The sequence below is a fragment of the Canis lupus genome, chromosome 9 (genome assembly GCF_048164855.1).
Source record: "Canis lupus baileyi chromosome 9, mCanLup2.hap1, whole genome shotgun sequence".
Taxonomy (NCBI): domain Eukaryota; kingdom Metazoa; phylum Chordata; class Mammalia; order Carnivora; family Canidae; genus Canis; species Canis lupus.
In genome coordinates this window covers 30891583-30907143 of record NC_132846.1, presented here as the reverse complement: position 1 = coordinate 30907143, position 15561 = coordinate 30891583, and the positions used below count along the sequence as shown (strand labels likewise).

Below are 15561 nucleotides of genomic sequence, written 5' to 3'. Positions count from 1 at the left end.
ATATCTCCATGAGAAGTAGTCCACATTTAGGAAGAAAGAATATTTTAAGAGAATGATTAAGCTAATGGCGTGTGTAAAACTCACTCCAAAGCCTTGTAGACACCAGAATTCAACAGAGGAAGAGAGGAAAGCCCAGACATAAGTGGAGTAAAGTTTGTCTTGTGAGAGGGTATAGAGGAGTGTGTGATAACCTCCCACATTCTATTGCCTGGCTTGTTCATCTGCAGCAAGTATGACAAAGTTGTTTCATAGTCCCATCACTTGTCCTATAACCCTACACTCAGAGGTTAGCTCAGATTATTAGTTCCTACAGAAAATGGAGGATATACTTATAAACTACCTCCAGTTGATGGAACCTGGAACTAATGCTGATTGGAACACAAACAACATATTTAATCATCTAGAGGTTGTAGACTTTGAGGGATTGCTAGCAACTGGAAATATAAAGAGGCGCAATAGGACTTGCTTACTTATCTCTCTCTCTTTTTTTTTTTTTAGGTCTTCAAACAATACCTAAAATATTTTGCTCCTCACAATGGCAGATTGGCCATTTTTAAACCAACCTCCCTACTAAAAACAAGAAAAGTTAGATAGATTGTTGGGTTTGTTTGTTTTTTTCTAGAGAGGGAGAGAGAGAAGTGGGGGAGGGACAGAGGGAGAGGGAAAGAGAGATAAGATACTCTTAAGCAGGCTCCACAACCAGTGTGGAGCCCAACAAGGGGCTAGATCTCATGATCCTGAGATCATGACCTGAATTGAAATCAGGAGTCAAGATGCTAAACTGACTGAGCCACCCAGATGCCTGTGAAATGTTTTTTTAATGCACTGAAAGGTATTGGAGTTTTCTCTAGATAGGATTATAAAATAAAAATCCAATTTCAGCCCTTCTCTCACCTTGGGTTCTTTCCCAGAACCATTTATTGAAAAGACTGTCTTTTTTCCATTGTAAATTCTTACCTTCTTTGTCATAGATTAATTGATCATAGAGATTTGAATTTATTTCCGGGTTCTCTATTCTCTCCACTGAGCTATGTGTCTATTTTTGTGCCAATAAGTGCCATACTGTTGTGAGTAATACAGCTTTGTAGTATGTCTTGAAATTTGGATTGGGATTCTTTCAGCTTTGTTTTTCTTTCTCAAGATTGCTTTGGCTATTCGAGGTCTTTTGTGGTTCCATACAAATTTCAACATTGAAATTTCTAGTTCTGTTAAAAATGCAGTTGTGGAGAACATGGCTGGCTCAGTCAGAAAAGCACGTGACTCTTGATCTCAGGGTCGGTCATGAGTTCAAGCCCCATGTTGGGAATAGAGATTACTTTAGGGAAAAAAAAGATGATCAACAATGTGGGATGTTTGGGTGGCTCAGTGGTTGAGCATCTGCCTTCTGCTCAGGATGTGATCCTGGGGTTGTAGGATCAAGCCCCACATTGGGCTTCCTGTGGGGAGCCTGCTTCTCCCTCTGTTTATGTCTCTGCCTCTCTCTGTGTGTCTCTCATGAATAAGTAAATAAAATCTTTTTTAAAAAAATGCAGTTGTGTTTTGATAGGGATTGCAATGAACCTGTGGATTGCTTTGAGTAGTATGGACATTTTAAAGATTTTATTTATTTTATTTGACAGAGAAAGAGAGCACAGGCAGGGAGAGTGGCAGGCAGAATTAATGATATTAATTTTTCATTTCTCTTTCTGCCTCTTCATTTTAGTGTATAGAAATGCAACATAATTCTATATATTATTTTTGTGTCCTACAACTTCACTGAACTAATTTTATCAGTTCTAATAGTTTTTTGGTGGAATCATTAGGATTTTCTATATATAGAATCATGTAACCTACAAATAGTGAAAGTTTTACTTCTTCCTTACCAATTTGGATGCTTTTTATTTCTTTTTCTTGTCTGATGCTGTAGTTAGTACAGTACTGTTACAGTGCTATGTTGAATATAACTGGCAAGGTGGACATCCTTGTCTTATTCCTAATCTTAGAGGAAAAGCTCTCAATTTTTCACCACTGAATATGATGTTAGCTGTGGGTTTTCATATATAACCTTTATTATGTTGAGGTATGTTCCCTCTAAACCCATTTTGTCGAGAGGGTTTATCATAAATGCATGTGTATTTTATCAAATGCTTTTTTTTACTCTATTGAGATGATCATATGGTTTTTGTCCTTCCTTTTGTTAATGTGATTTATCACATTGACTGATTTGCAAATACTGAACTCCACTTGCATCCCTGGAGTAAATCCCACTGATCATGATGAATGATACCTTTTGATATAGAGATTCTCTTCTCTCACTCCCTCTCTTTGCCCCTCCCCCACCCTCTAAATAAGTAAATAAATAAAATCTTTAAAATAAAGAAAGATGTCTCTTCAGGCCCTCTGCCCATTTTTTAATCAGATGATTTGGGGTTTTGGTGTTGGATTGTATAAGTTCTTTACGTATTTTGGATATTAACCCCTTATCAGAAACATTATTTCCAAATATCTTCTCCCATTCAGTAGTGCTTTTTTGGTTTATGGGTGTTTGCTGAGAGTTATTTTTATTATTAATTCAATTTCATTACTAGTAATTGATGTGTTCAAATTTTCTATTTCTTCTTGATTCCATTTTGAGAAATTGTTTCTATGTTTCTAGGAGTTTATTCACTTCTAGGTTATCTGAATTGTTGGTATGTAATCTTTCATGATACTCTCTTATAATTCTTTGTATTGCTGTGCTGCTGGCTGATACTTCTCCTCCTGTGCTTCTGATTTTATTTATTTGAATCCTCTCTTCTTCTTTGTGAGTCTGGCTACAGCTATATCAATAATATTTATCTTTCCAGACAACCGACTTTTGATTTTTTACACCAAAGATACAGATTTTTTACGCCAAAAGCCAAGACACCTGCACCCCAATGTTTATAGCAGCAATGTTCCAGCAATAGCTGGCAATAGCCAAACTGTGGGGGGAGCCGAGGTGTCCATTGAAAGATGAATGGGTAAAGATGAATGGGTAAATAATATATATATTATTTATATATATATATATATATATATATATATAAAATGGAATATTACTCAGCTATTAGAAATGACGAATACCCACCATTTGCTTCAACGTGGATAGAACTGGAGGGTATTATGCTGAGTGAAGTAAGTCAATCGGAGAAGGACAATCATTATATGGTTTCACTCATACAGGGAATATAAAAAATAGTGAAAGGGATTATAGGGGAAAGGAGAGAAAATGAGTGGGAAAAATCAGAGAGGGTGACAGAGCATGAGAGACTCCTAACTCTGGGAAACGAACAAGGGGTAGTGGAAGGTGGGTGGGGGAATGGGATGACTCAGTGATGGGCACTGAGGGGGGGGCACTTGATGGGATGAGCACTGGGTGTTATACTATATGTTGGCAAATTGAACTCCAATAAAAAATTTTTGCTCTAATATTTTTATTTGAACTTTGGGTTCTTTTTCTAACTCCTTTGAGTGGAAGGTTAGGTTGTTCATTTGAAATTTTTCTTATTTCTGGAGGTAGGCCTACATCATTATAAACTTCCCTCTTATAACTACTTTTGAGGGTGCCTGGCTGGCTCAGTTGGTGGAGAATGTGACTCTTGAACTTGGGGTTGTAAGTTTGAGCCCGATGTTGGTGTAGAGATTACTAAAAAATAAATTTAAAAAAATTTTTTTCCTGTGTCCCAAAGATTTTGGACCATTAAGTGTTCATTTTCATTTGTCTTCCTGTATTTTTTTATTTCCTCTGATTTCTTGGTTGAGCCATTTGTTGTTTAGGAGCATGTTATTTAGCCTCCATATGTTTATATTCTTTCCAGATTTTTTCTTGCATATGATTTCTAGCTTCATACCATTGTGGTCAGATGTTTGATATGATTTCAATCTTCTTAAGTTTATTGAGACTTGTAATGTGGCTTAACATGTGATCTATCCTGGAGAATGTTCCATGAGTACTTAAAAAGATTCATATTCTGCTATTTTTGAATGGAATGTTCTGTATATGTCTGTTAGATCCATCTGGTATAATATGTCATTCAAACCCACTGTTTCCTTCTTGGTTTTCTGTCTGAACGATCCATCCATTGATGTAAGTGGAGTGTTAAAGTACCCTACTAGTATTGTATTACTGCCAATTTCTCTCTTTATATCTGTTACTACTTACTTTATGTATTTAGGTACTTTCCTAGAAATATTACTAGTGTGGGTTTTCTAGCTTCCTTTTCCACTTCTCATCCTGAACCCACTTTTCCAATCACTCTAGGCCCCATGCCTGTGTACGTGCTGTTTACTCTGCCAGAGAGTCACTCTTTGTCTCTACCAGTTGACTCCAGAACATATGAGTTAGAGCTCCCCTAGAATTCCAGGCTATTCATAAGCAAAGGCCACAGCCTGGGCCTGCTGATATTGTTCAGGCTTACTGTGTTGATAGCCTTGGTCAAGCACCACCTGGCAACCAAATGCCTTGGCACCTCCAGGATTACTCAGAAAAGCCTCTCCCCTAGAGTTACTTGGAATTCATTCTCCCTAGACCAGGAGATATTTGGCCTAAAAGGTAGCATTCTGGTGTGTGGGGTTCTTCCTTCTGTCATGACTTCCCAAGTTTAGCTCATTTCTATCTAATTCCACTTAACACTCAAGGAAGGGAATAGGCAAAATAGCGAAGGGTTACTGTTGTGGGTAATAGGGTCTTGTTCCACTCTGGCCCCTCTCAAGAAATATGTGAAACACACTTCAAATTTTCCAACAGAGGACAGGAATTTGAGGCTTTAATCTACCCATTCCCATTTCCCACTGTTGAGGGGTCATGCTTTGGGGTAACTTCTCTGATCATACCTTATATTATACCAGGTCTAAGGGTTAGCTCTCTAGTGACCCCGATGGAATCTTTAACAAAAAAGACTTAGCAGACACAAAATTGTTGAAGCATCTATAGAGTACCTTAGAATAAAATTATTAAGTATAGATCATTATTATATTTGCAAATTTAATGGTTTAAATAATACAAATTTATTTTAGGGATCTGTAGGTTAGAAGTCCAGCACAGGTCCCACTGAGCTAAAATCAAGGTGTCAACATTGCATTCCTTTCTGGAGGCTCTGAAGAATAACATTTTCACTGTCTTCCCCAGCCTTTAGAAACTGTCAGCAATTCTTAGCTCATGGCCCCTTTTTTCTATCTTTAAAGCCAGCAATGTTTCATCTCTCTAACCATTGTTGTTCCATAATCATGTCTACTTCTGAGCACAGGTAGGAAGGCTCTTGTCTTTTAAAAACCCATGTGATTAGATTGGGCTGACCTGTATAATTCAGAATAATCTCCCACCTCAATATTCTTTACCTTAATTACATCAGCAAAGTCCTTTTTTCCATGTAAGGTAACATATTCACAGGATTAGGACATGAACATCTTTGGAGGGTCATTATTCTACTTACCACAGTTACATAAAAATTTTTGCAAAATTCTTATTAATTGATAAGCAGAAAGCATAAGAATATATGAACAGCTTTTTCATGTGCATTTATCTACTTAGAATATCTCTTTAGACTATTAACCAAAGTACCAACAATCTACCCTCCTTAGTGGGAGAAAGACTGTTTAAGCATACCTCTGCCAAAGCCAAGGCTTCCCTTTCCCAATCCCACCACTCCAACAAAAAGGACATCTAGACACACTAATAGGTCACAGGACAAGCCCAACTATCCCAGTAGAGATTTATCATTAGCAAGTGTGAGGGACTTTGGTTCCTCATCTGGACACAGGAAGCATCTAAAAACTCTAAGACAAAGAATCTGAAAAGTTTTATTCTATATTCTTCAGTTCTAATCAATTATTTATTGGCACCTTCAACAATTTCATTATTTTCTTTCCTTTTGTTTCCTTTTCACCTTCCTTCCTTCCACCACATTAGTGCCTACTAGACTAAATACCTACTACATTCCAGGCACTGTGCTAGGCAGAGTGATCAAATGGTGAACAAGACAGACCGTCATAGTTTCCTTTCTAGTAAGAATATATCTAGTTAAACTTTCTAGTAAGAAGATATCTAGTTAAACTAAGAAGATGACTAGTTTAACTATATTTATATATATATTTTATAACTATATTATATATTTTTTAACTATATTTTATATATATATAAATATTTATATACATATTTTTTAACTATATTAACTGCTATACTAGAACTTAACAGAACACCTAACCTAATCTCTAGTGGGTCAGAAAGAGCTTTTTTTTAAAAAAAAAAAAAAAGATTTATTTGTTTATTCATGAGAGACACAGACTGAGAGAGAGAGGCAGAGACACAGGCAGAGGGAGAAGCAGGCTCCCCACAGGGAGCCCAATGTGGGACTCGATCCCAGATCCTGGGATCATGCCCTGAGTTGAAGGCAGGCACCCAACTGCTGAGCCACCCAGGCATCCCAGAAAGAGCTTTGTTGAGGACAGGACATTCAGAATGAACCTTACAGGAAGACAGAAAGTAAGAGTGACCCAGGCAACTACCATGTGAATGCCGATGGTTTTCCTCTTCCCTCTTTCTTCATTCAGCAATATTAATGCCAGGGCTTCTGTTGCCCACAAGTCAGGTAGGTTGCCTCAGTCTAGCCTCTCTCCTCCTCCAGAATTCAGAGTACGTCAAGATTCAACTCATGATCTCTTTACCTCCCAAACTTAATCATCTTTTTCCAGGTTGAGTTTAATTGCAATTTAAATAGTCTTCAAATATATTACACTATGGTTTGTCATTGGGTAAAAAAAAAGTATTGCATATACAGAATGGAACAAAAACAATGCAATGAAATGTAAATTTGATATAAGGGAAGCAAATACTTGTAGTTGGATGAATGATAGCAATTCTTATTTTGTTGCAAAACAAGAAAGTACTGTAAATATCCCCACAAAAGTAAGATATTGACATGTCACTGAAATTAGGTTACATTATTTTACTGACATATTTGTGAAATGATTGTTCATCACTTGCCAAACATTGTGATTAAAGGCAAGAGAAATCTTGCATTCCTTGGTGTAGATAAAAGATATTTCATGCAATACAAGGCCAGTATAATCAATTCATGCCTTCCACAGAACTATCATTAGGGCATTGTGTCATACTCAAAGGTACATAAAATAATAGTGTATCTTAACAATCATAGCCTCTTCAATAATATCAAAGCCAGGCTTTACTGTTGACAGAATAAAGAATTTTTAAAAATTTTTTTAGTCTCCTTTAGTATTCCAAGATTCAAACTTGGTGCCCTCTATCATGAGCTTATTACATGCTTTACTAAAACACACGTAGAGGAAATAGAAAGTCTGTCCCTTCTTGCCAAAGAACTGTGAAAAGAGAAAGGTAAGGCTGTAGGAAGAACAAGTGGTAAAAATGTGTATGATAACCACTCCCCTCCTAGTAAAAATTCTAGAGAGAGAGGTCCATTAGCTTAAGAAAGAAGGTGACAGCAGGGTGAGGGGGACTTTTCCCCACTTCTAAAAACAGTACTTTTTATAGAAATCCCCATAATGATTGAAGTATTGTTAAACCAAAGGAAATTCTAAGTTCAAGGTCTCCCTCCACTGCCATGTGATATGGAAGCTACCCAAAATTTCAAAAATTTCCATTTCTTTCAAAAAGTAAACGGTACATACTGGCAAGCCTATGGTAGTGTCTTAATAGAATCAGGTAACTCTGTGGCTTGGAGCAGAAGGGTAGATATTCCTGACTTGGAACCAACTAGGAGTCACAACCAGACTTCAGCACTTGAAACACCAGGGCGGACCATAGGATCCTGTATAAGCAGAAAGAAGAGATCAAAAGTTCACCAGCTGCTGAGTTAGGCCACAGACATGTTACAATGAGCAGTGGTATTTTTCTCTGCATAGACCAGTGAGGACTAAAGAGAGACCCATGGGCACCATGTGGACCCAATGACCACTGTCCCTTCTCACCACAGGGACTCAGCAAGTTCCTCTATATACATAATCACCACCTTGGGGGAAGAAAAGGGAAAAGAGAAGAAATTTGAATGATGACCTGCTTATTCAAAAGAAAGCAAAGAAAGGAAAAAGACTTTAAATTATTAAATTGGACTAAGCTGACTGAATTAGCTTCTTAAAATTCAATTCCTTTCAGAAATAATGATCTTACTTAATATACTTCTTGAAATTTGCTTATTTTACTTGAGGCTATATCCTAAAGATGTTCCAATGTTGGTACACATAGAACTACCTCATTCTTTTTAACTACCAAATGTTATTTCATTCAATAAAACTATTTAACTAGCAACTTAGGGAGAGTTAAGTTGTATCAGACATTTTTCAAAAAAATACAGCTGCAGTTCATTTCCTTGGGAAGCATGGTTCCTGCATCAAACTCAAGCGCCTGATGCTCTTCCCACAACTTTCCAGCTATCTTCTCAGTTCCTTATTGAGACTGAGGCAGGGCCCACCAGACCTGCCCAGCAGGGAACACAACTTAAACGGAGGTCTGGCTCCCTGCTATCAGAATTTGAAAGTCAAAGTAACTGGAAAAGTCCAGTGGCCTGGTTATAATCGTAATCATCATAATGGTGCTCACTCTGGTGACAGGCATGGAGTTACACTTTGTTCTATGTTTCCTCATTGAATCGTTGGGAAATACATGGCTGGCTCAGTTATTGAGCATGGTTAATTAATTATATGCTAAGACACTCAGGTAACCCCCTTCCCAAAAGGAGCTTCCTGACAACCTGAGTTTCCCTAGCCATCCCTCCATGGTCTACCTCCCAAAGGGAACAAAAGTCAATGTATCAGCCTCTGCCACCATTTCTCCACCCGGTTCAGAGCTGCCTAATAAACCCAGAATCAAATCAGTCTCCCTGAGGCCTTCCCAATTATACACAGTTCTATATTAAAGCAGTCTCTTCTGCTGGAATAGGTCTAAACTATAGTTCAGGTATCAAGTCTGGAGATGCAGACCATGCTTACTAAAGGCTTTGTGTATCCTGTTTTGCTTGCCCACATGGCTATAATGTGTCCCAGCCATGCGGCACTACATTTTTAAATAAATGCTCCAACAGAATTTAAAAATAATTTATTAATTTATTACTTGTTAGCCTTGAACCAAAATGATTAAATATATGCATTGCTTAGAAATTACTGTGGCAAATACTTTTTTATCAATTGATTTATTTTAACATTAATTATGGACCATTCCAAGCAATTTGGATTTGTGGTTTTATTTTCTTCCTGTATGGACATTGATTTTTTATCTCAACTATTTTGATGCTTTTCATTGAGTTAAGTTCTTTTTTGTTGTTGCTGTCATTCTTTTATTCTGAAAGTCTATGTTCCAGAGAGCAAATATAAAGTAGATAAATGCTTTATTCACTGTAGTAGTTACCATTTTGAGATACCAATTTGTGTATTAGTTGTGGTAACAAGTATAACAATTCCAAAATCTATACTGGCTTGACATTTTAGAATTTGTTTCTTACTCATGTCAGTTCTAAGCAGTAGTGTGAGAGAAAAGTAGAGGTTCTGCTTCACACATTCATTCAGGATCCAAGGCTATTGCAGGGTTTGCCATCATTACCTCAAGGTCGGCTAGGGCATAGACATCCAGGAAAAGAAAGAAAAGGAGATTTTAGAGGTTTTTTTGGATCAGGCCCAAAAGTGGAGTACATCACAAATGCCCTCATTCCACTGGAAGAATTTGGTCACTTGCCACATCTACAAATTTGATAAAATAAAAGTAGTATCCAGAATTCTACATACTGATCACAACTATGTATATTCAAATGTTCACAGGAAAATAACAGATTGTACAAAAAGTGCTAATAATTTAAAACATTTATAATAATAATGATCATTAATAGGTGCCTGAGATGGGCAGAGTGCTAATAGCTTTATATATATTATCTCTAATGCTTATTACTATCCTGTAAGATTGACAGAGTTAGCAGACAGAGTTAGTTGCTAACAGATATCAGCAGAGAAAACAGGCCACAGTCCTATTCCCACACTAAATCACCAGTGGATGGGGCCAGATACAACTCAGCTCTGGCCAAAGAGACATAGAGAAAGTGAGCCAGGGAACTTTTGGGCAAGAGTTTCTTCCACATAAGATATAGAACCTTGTGAGGAGAGTCCTAATGCCTTTCTGTTCTGTACATGATTATGTGAAGCATTATTTTTGACCTAAAGTGTCCATCTTAGGGCCATGACTTGACCAGCTTAATAATCAGAAAACAAGGGACGCCTGCGTGGCTCAGCAGTTGAGCTCAAGTCTGCCTTCGGCTCAGGACATGATCCCAGGATCCGGGATCAAGTCCCACATAGGGCTCCCTGCTTGGAGTCTGCTTCTCCCTCTGCCCGTGTCTCTCCCTTTCTCTCTGTGTGTCTATCATGAATAAATAAATAAATCTTTTTTAAAAAAATCAAAAAACAATATACTCAAGATGGTAAAGAAAAAGTAAATAAAAAAATAAAATCAGAGCTTGGATCCTTGATGACATTGTTACACTGTTATATCAATTCTGCAGTAGCTTATCTTCAGACTTCTTTTTAAGTGATATAATTTAATGTCTTTATAGCTTAGGCCACATTTGGTTGTGTGTTCTGTATTTCAGCTGAAGATAATCCCAAACCATACGTTATGTTTCCTTCACAGGCTTCATAGTGAGCTTGTAAGAAGCAGAACTGGGTATAAACCCAGGTTGCTCTAGCTCTGAGATCCAAGAACTTTCTACCACAATATAGTGAAATCAAGGCACTCCCCACTACATCACACATATGCTATAGTAAAGGAAAGAGAGAATTTGTACTTTTGCTGCAAGTTATTTTCTACACACACACACACACACACAAGCACGTGCGGGCTTTCAGCAGTCATAGCCAACGAAAGCCATTTGCCTCACACTCCTTGTGACCCTCAGATGCCTATTAATTTCCCTCATTAACATGACAAAAGATTTTTCTGCTGCTTTATAAATATTATATAATTTTTTTCTCAATTGATTTGATAAAAGATTTGCTGCTGCTTTTTAAGTATTATATAATATTTTTCTGCTGTCAATCTTACAGGATAGTAATAAGCATTAGAGTAATATTTATAAATATAAATATTTTCTGTGTTTATAAAATGTCTGTAAATATTATTCCTTCTTGGCAGGTCTCCTGATACAGTGATCTTGTAGGCCAATGCTTGAGAGAGGAGTGGTATCCCCAAAACATTACTTTTTCTGGGTTTGTTTCTGACTGCAAATAACTTGGTTTTATCAGATTCAATGAATTGTACTTGAATCTTCACTTCATTCAATGTATTAAATCACTGTATACGTGTTTGGGTTTGAAATTACACTTTCTCCAATGAAGCCTTTTATTTCCATTTGATATCCTCCAGCTGTTTGCTTTAAAAAGGAAAAACTCTGGGGTGCCTGGGTGGCTCAGTCAGTTAATTGGCTGACTCTTTATTTGGGTTCAGGTCATGATCTCAGGGTTCTGGAATGGAGCTCTACACTCAGTGGGGAATCTGCTTGACCCTCTCTCTCTCCCTCTCCTTCTGGCCCCCACTGTCTCTCTCTCCCTCTCTCTAAAATAAATAAACAAATCTTTTTTTTTAAAAAAAAGGAAACAATCTGATAGAAATCTTAAATGGTGGCAGCTCTTTCTGCACTTGGTCCTATCCTCCTACTTTAATAAAAACACATTTTGCTCTGAAAAAAAAAAAAAGAAAGAAATATAAAATAGTAACAAGAAGTACATAACTGAAAAACTGTCTGTACTGCCAAAATCACCTTCAGACAGATTCCTACTCACTTTGTGTCTATATAACACATTTTTCACTTTTTATCTCCTTTATGACTACATAAAACAAACTTCTTCTCTCTGTTACAGGTCTCTTTTGTTCCCATTTAATTTCTACTCCCACTTAACTAAAATAAGAGAGGGGAGAGGCATAGAGGCCAGAACATTATGCAGAGAAGATACTATCTCATTATCTTGCTCATGTGGAACAAAAGGACACTTTGTCATTTAAGTCCAATGTTTTAACCTCAAGGAGATGCTTTGGAAGGGCCCATCTAAGATTAGAAATTGTGTTGGGTACTTTGGATGTATGCAATCAAACACTGTGCAATGAGCTTCTATATAACTTCTGTCACTACCTATCATAGCAGAGAAGCCATGGTAAAGGTGAATTCTCAACATACAAATACATGTCCTACTCTCAAAAAGAGCCGTCAAGCTCCTACAACCAGTCTGCAAAAGGAGAATGGCATGTGTGAATTTTCTCTTTCTTCTGAATCCAGGGAGTTAACATATGTATCTCCAGTCCAAAACGCAGAATTGTAAAATACAAAGACATGATTTAAATTTATACCTTATGTACTGGTCATTGAAACCCAATCATACAGAATTAGAGAGAAAAACACACTTCTTACAAGTAGAAATAAAGCACCTCAGAAAGAATCAATGGAAAAGAATTCAAACTAAATTGGAAACTCAGTTTTTAGTTCCTGCTCTATTCGTAGCAAGCTATATATCCTTAGGGAAAATACTTAACTTTTCTGACTAGTCTGTTTTCTCATATGTCAAATGATGGTTGTGATGAAAACAGGTTCTTACTGTGCTGCATGGTTGTAAGTTGCTTTCACATACTTTGACATAACAGCCCTGTGAAGTTCGTTAGACAAATACTATTATCCTCATTTTAGAGATGAGGAATTCAGAGAATTTAAACGACATGGCTGACTTTCATACAACTACTAAACTGTAAATTGATATTCAAATGTAGGTCTTCTAAATCTAAAAACAATAGTCTTTCTGTTAAGCCCTATTGCACAGGAAGATCCCCAATATGATTCAAAACCTATGATACTGTGAACAAAATTCCAAGAAAGGGAGATTAAATTATTTGTGTGTATATACAGAGATTAAGTCCTTGGTTTTCATTTTCGTATCCTTACCTATTTCATTCTTAAGACAAAGGCCATAGAAGTAAAGTGAGAATAAGCTGACATCAGAAACAGGAGAAAGGGTTATATAATTACATAGAAGAGAGAGGGATTAAAAAAAAAAAAAAAAAGAAGAGAGAGGGATATAGTAATGACACATATTCAGAACACAACAAGGGGGTTGTTGAATGTTTTCAAATAAAATAAATTTTAAGGTTTTATTTATTCATGAAAGACACACAGAGAGAAAGAAGCAGAGACATGGAGAAGCAGGCTCCTCACAGGAAGCCCCATGCGGGACTCGATCCCCAGAACCGGGATCACGCTCTGAGCCGAAGGCAGACGCTCAACCACTGAGCCACCCAGGTACCCAATTAGAATTTTTATAAGCCAAGGAATTATTTTATTCCAGTAAATTAGTCTCCTTTTTTTCCTTTGCGAAAGATGTCTTAAGTACTTTGATTAAAGGATTGTTTTGTTTAATTTCCCCCCACTACTCCATCACAGGCATTTTTATCATCTCAAAAGAAAAGCCTGCCGTGAATTGGACTTACAGCATAAGCAGTTACTATTACAAATGTCTTCCCCTTTTCAGTCATCATCCTCTTGGGATCTACCAAAGTAATACAATGAAATAAGTTAGCATGCTTTATTGGTCCTGTGGTCTAAAGTGCTGCCTATTTTGAGAGAAAGAACCAATATGTAAGATTTGTAAAAGTTACAGGATGAGGGGTTAGCTGAAGGGGGGGAGGGCAGGTTATATTACTTATTTCCTTTGTGAACTGACTTAATCTTATTCTATATAGATGTAAAATTTCTAAAATGAGTTTAAGGCAGCCTGAAGTTAAAAAAAAAAAACGACATAATTAAGATACTATAACTGAAATAAAATCAGCTTTATTTTTCTCTCCATCTTCATTTTCAAGGGAAATTTAAAGTGATGGTGTCTTACTTCCTAAAGCAAATAATAGTGGAAACATATTTCATCTTAAATACACATTTTAAACTGTATTGAATACAAATTTAATGAAGCTTAATACATTAAATTAAATAAATTAAATATAAATTTAAAATGTATTGCTTGTTTTACCAACAATCTGCTGGCATGACTGAAGAAGGTGAACGGTAGAAAGAACATAAGGGTTTTGTTTCTCTGATACCATCATTGTTGTCACCCACTTTATGAAAAAGTATTAACTGCCTAATTGCAGAAGTAAACATCCACAAGGATTATAACTTCTTTAAAAGTTGACTAGAGGAGGCGCTTGGGGAGCCGCAGGCTTTGGTGCAGACATGGCCAAGTCCAAGAACCACACCACTCACGACCAGTCATGAAAATGGGACAGAAATGGCATCAAGAAACCCCAGTCACAAAGATACGAATCTCTTAAGGGGGTAGATCCCAAGTTCCTCAGGACTTGCCGAGAAGCACAACAAGAACGGCCTGAAGAAGATGCAGGCCGACAATGCCAAGGCCATGACTGCACATGCCAAGGCTACCAAAGCCCCTGTCAAGCCCGAGGAGGTTAAGCCCAAGATCCCAAAGGGCGGCAGCCGCAAGCTCAATCAACTTGCCTACTTCGCTCACCCCAAGCTCGGGAAACATGCTCGTGCCCACATTGCCAAAGGTCTCAGGCTCTGCTGGCCAAAGGCCAAGGCCAAGGCTCAAACAAAGGCCCAACCAAGGCCCAGTCTGCAGCTGTGACCCCGGCTCTGGCTCCTGCTTCTACTCCTGCAGCACAGGCTCCCAAAGGTGCCCAGGGCCTCACAGAGGCTCCAGCGTAGAGGCTTCTGCCTGCCAGTGTGAGGACAGAAGGCCTGGTATGACCCCTGGGCTTCTGTCTGCATGGGCCCGGTGTCCTCCTGTGCTATTTGTACAAATAAACCTGCGGCAGGATCTATAAATAAATAAATAAATAAATAAATAAATAAATAAATAAATAATAAAAGTTGACTAGACCTGGTCCTTACTATCATGAAACTGAAAATGAAAACAATAGGTCAAGTGAGATGTGAGCATCTCTTCCTTGGTCATCAGGAAGACTTTGTGGATGAGCTTTGTTTTCAGGAGATTTTTAAATAAAGGAAATTGATATGGCTAAGTAGTTGTAGAATAAATAGTGTTTATTAAATCACATTGCTTTGGAGAGATTCAAGGGTGGCAGTGATTGAACTAGTCCAGCAGTTTGGCATTTGTTGGCAGCCAATGGAATAACTATCTTCTGATAGGGAGTGAAGATGGGGAATGAACATGGAAAGTCTGCCTACAAAAAAGCTTCTGAGAACATAGCCCAAACTACTTTTCTGAAGAGATGTAGCTCTTCCCATATATGTAAAGTTCACAAAGGGTAAGAAAAGGACAGAGCAATCATAACAGTTTAATCAAGATAAACAACCAAATTCAAATAACTTAGTAACAAATATTTGCCAAAATTTCCCTCTTTAATGCATGTATATTAGCCAATCTTAATCCAGTTTGTGCAAATAGATGGCATAAGTCACTCTAATTATTAGGATGCTGATAATGATATAAAATGGTTTAAGCCATTCTGATTAGCAAGATGCTATAAAGGATAAAAAGAATAAACTATTAATAAAATGTCAAATCAAACGTTTGTTATAATTGGAGTTA

General features: G+C 37.3%; 1 pseudogene; it reads left to right on the top strand.

Annotated features, from left to right (window-relative positions):
* Nucleotides 1–14222: 14222 nt before the first annotated feature.
* LOC140639395 (large ribosomal subunit protein eL29 pseudogene) lies at nt 14223–14819 on the top strand (annotated as a pseudogene).
* The last annotated feature ends 742 nt before the right edge of the window (nt 14820–15561 follow it).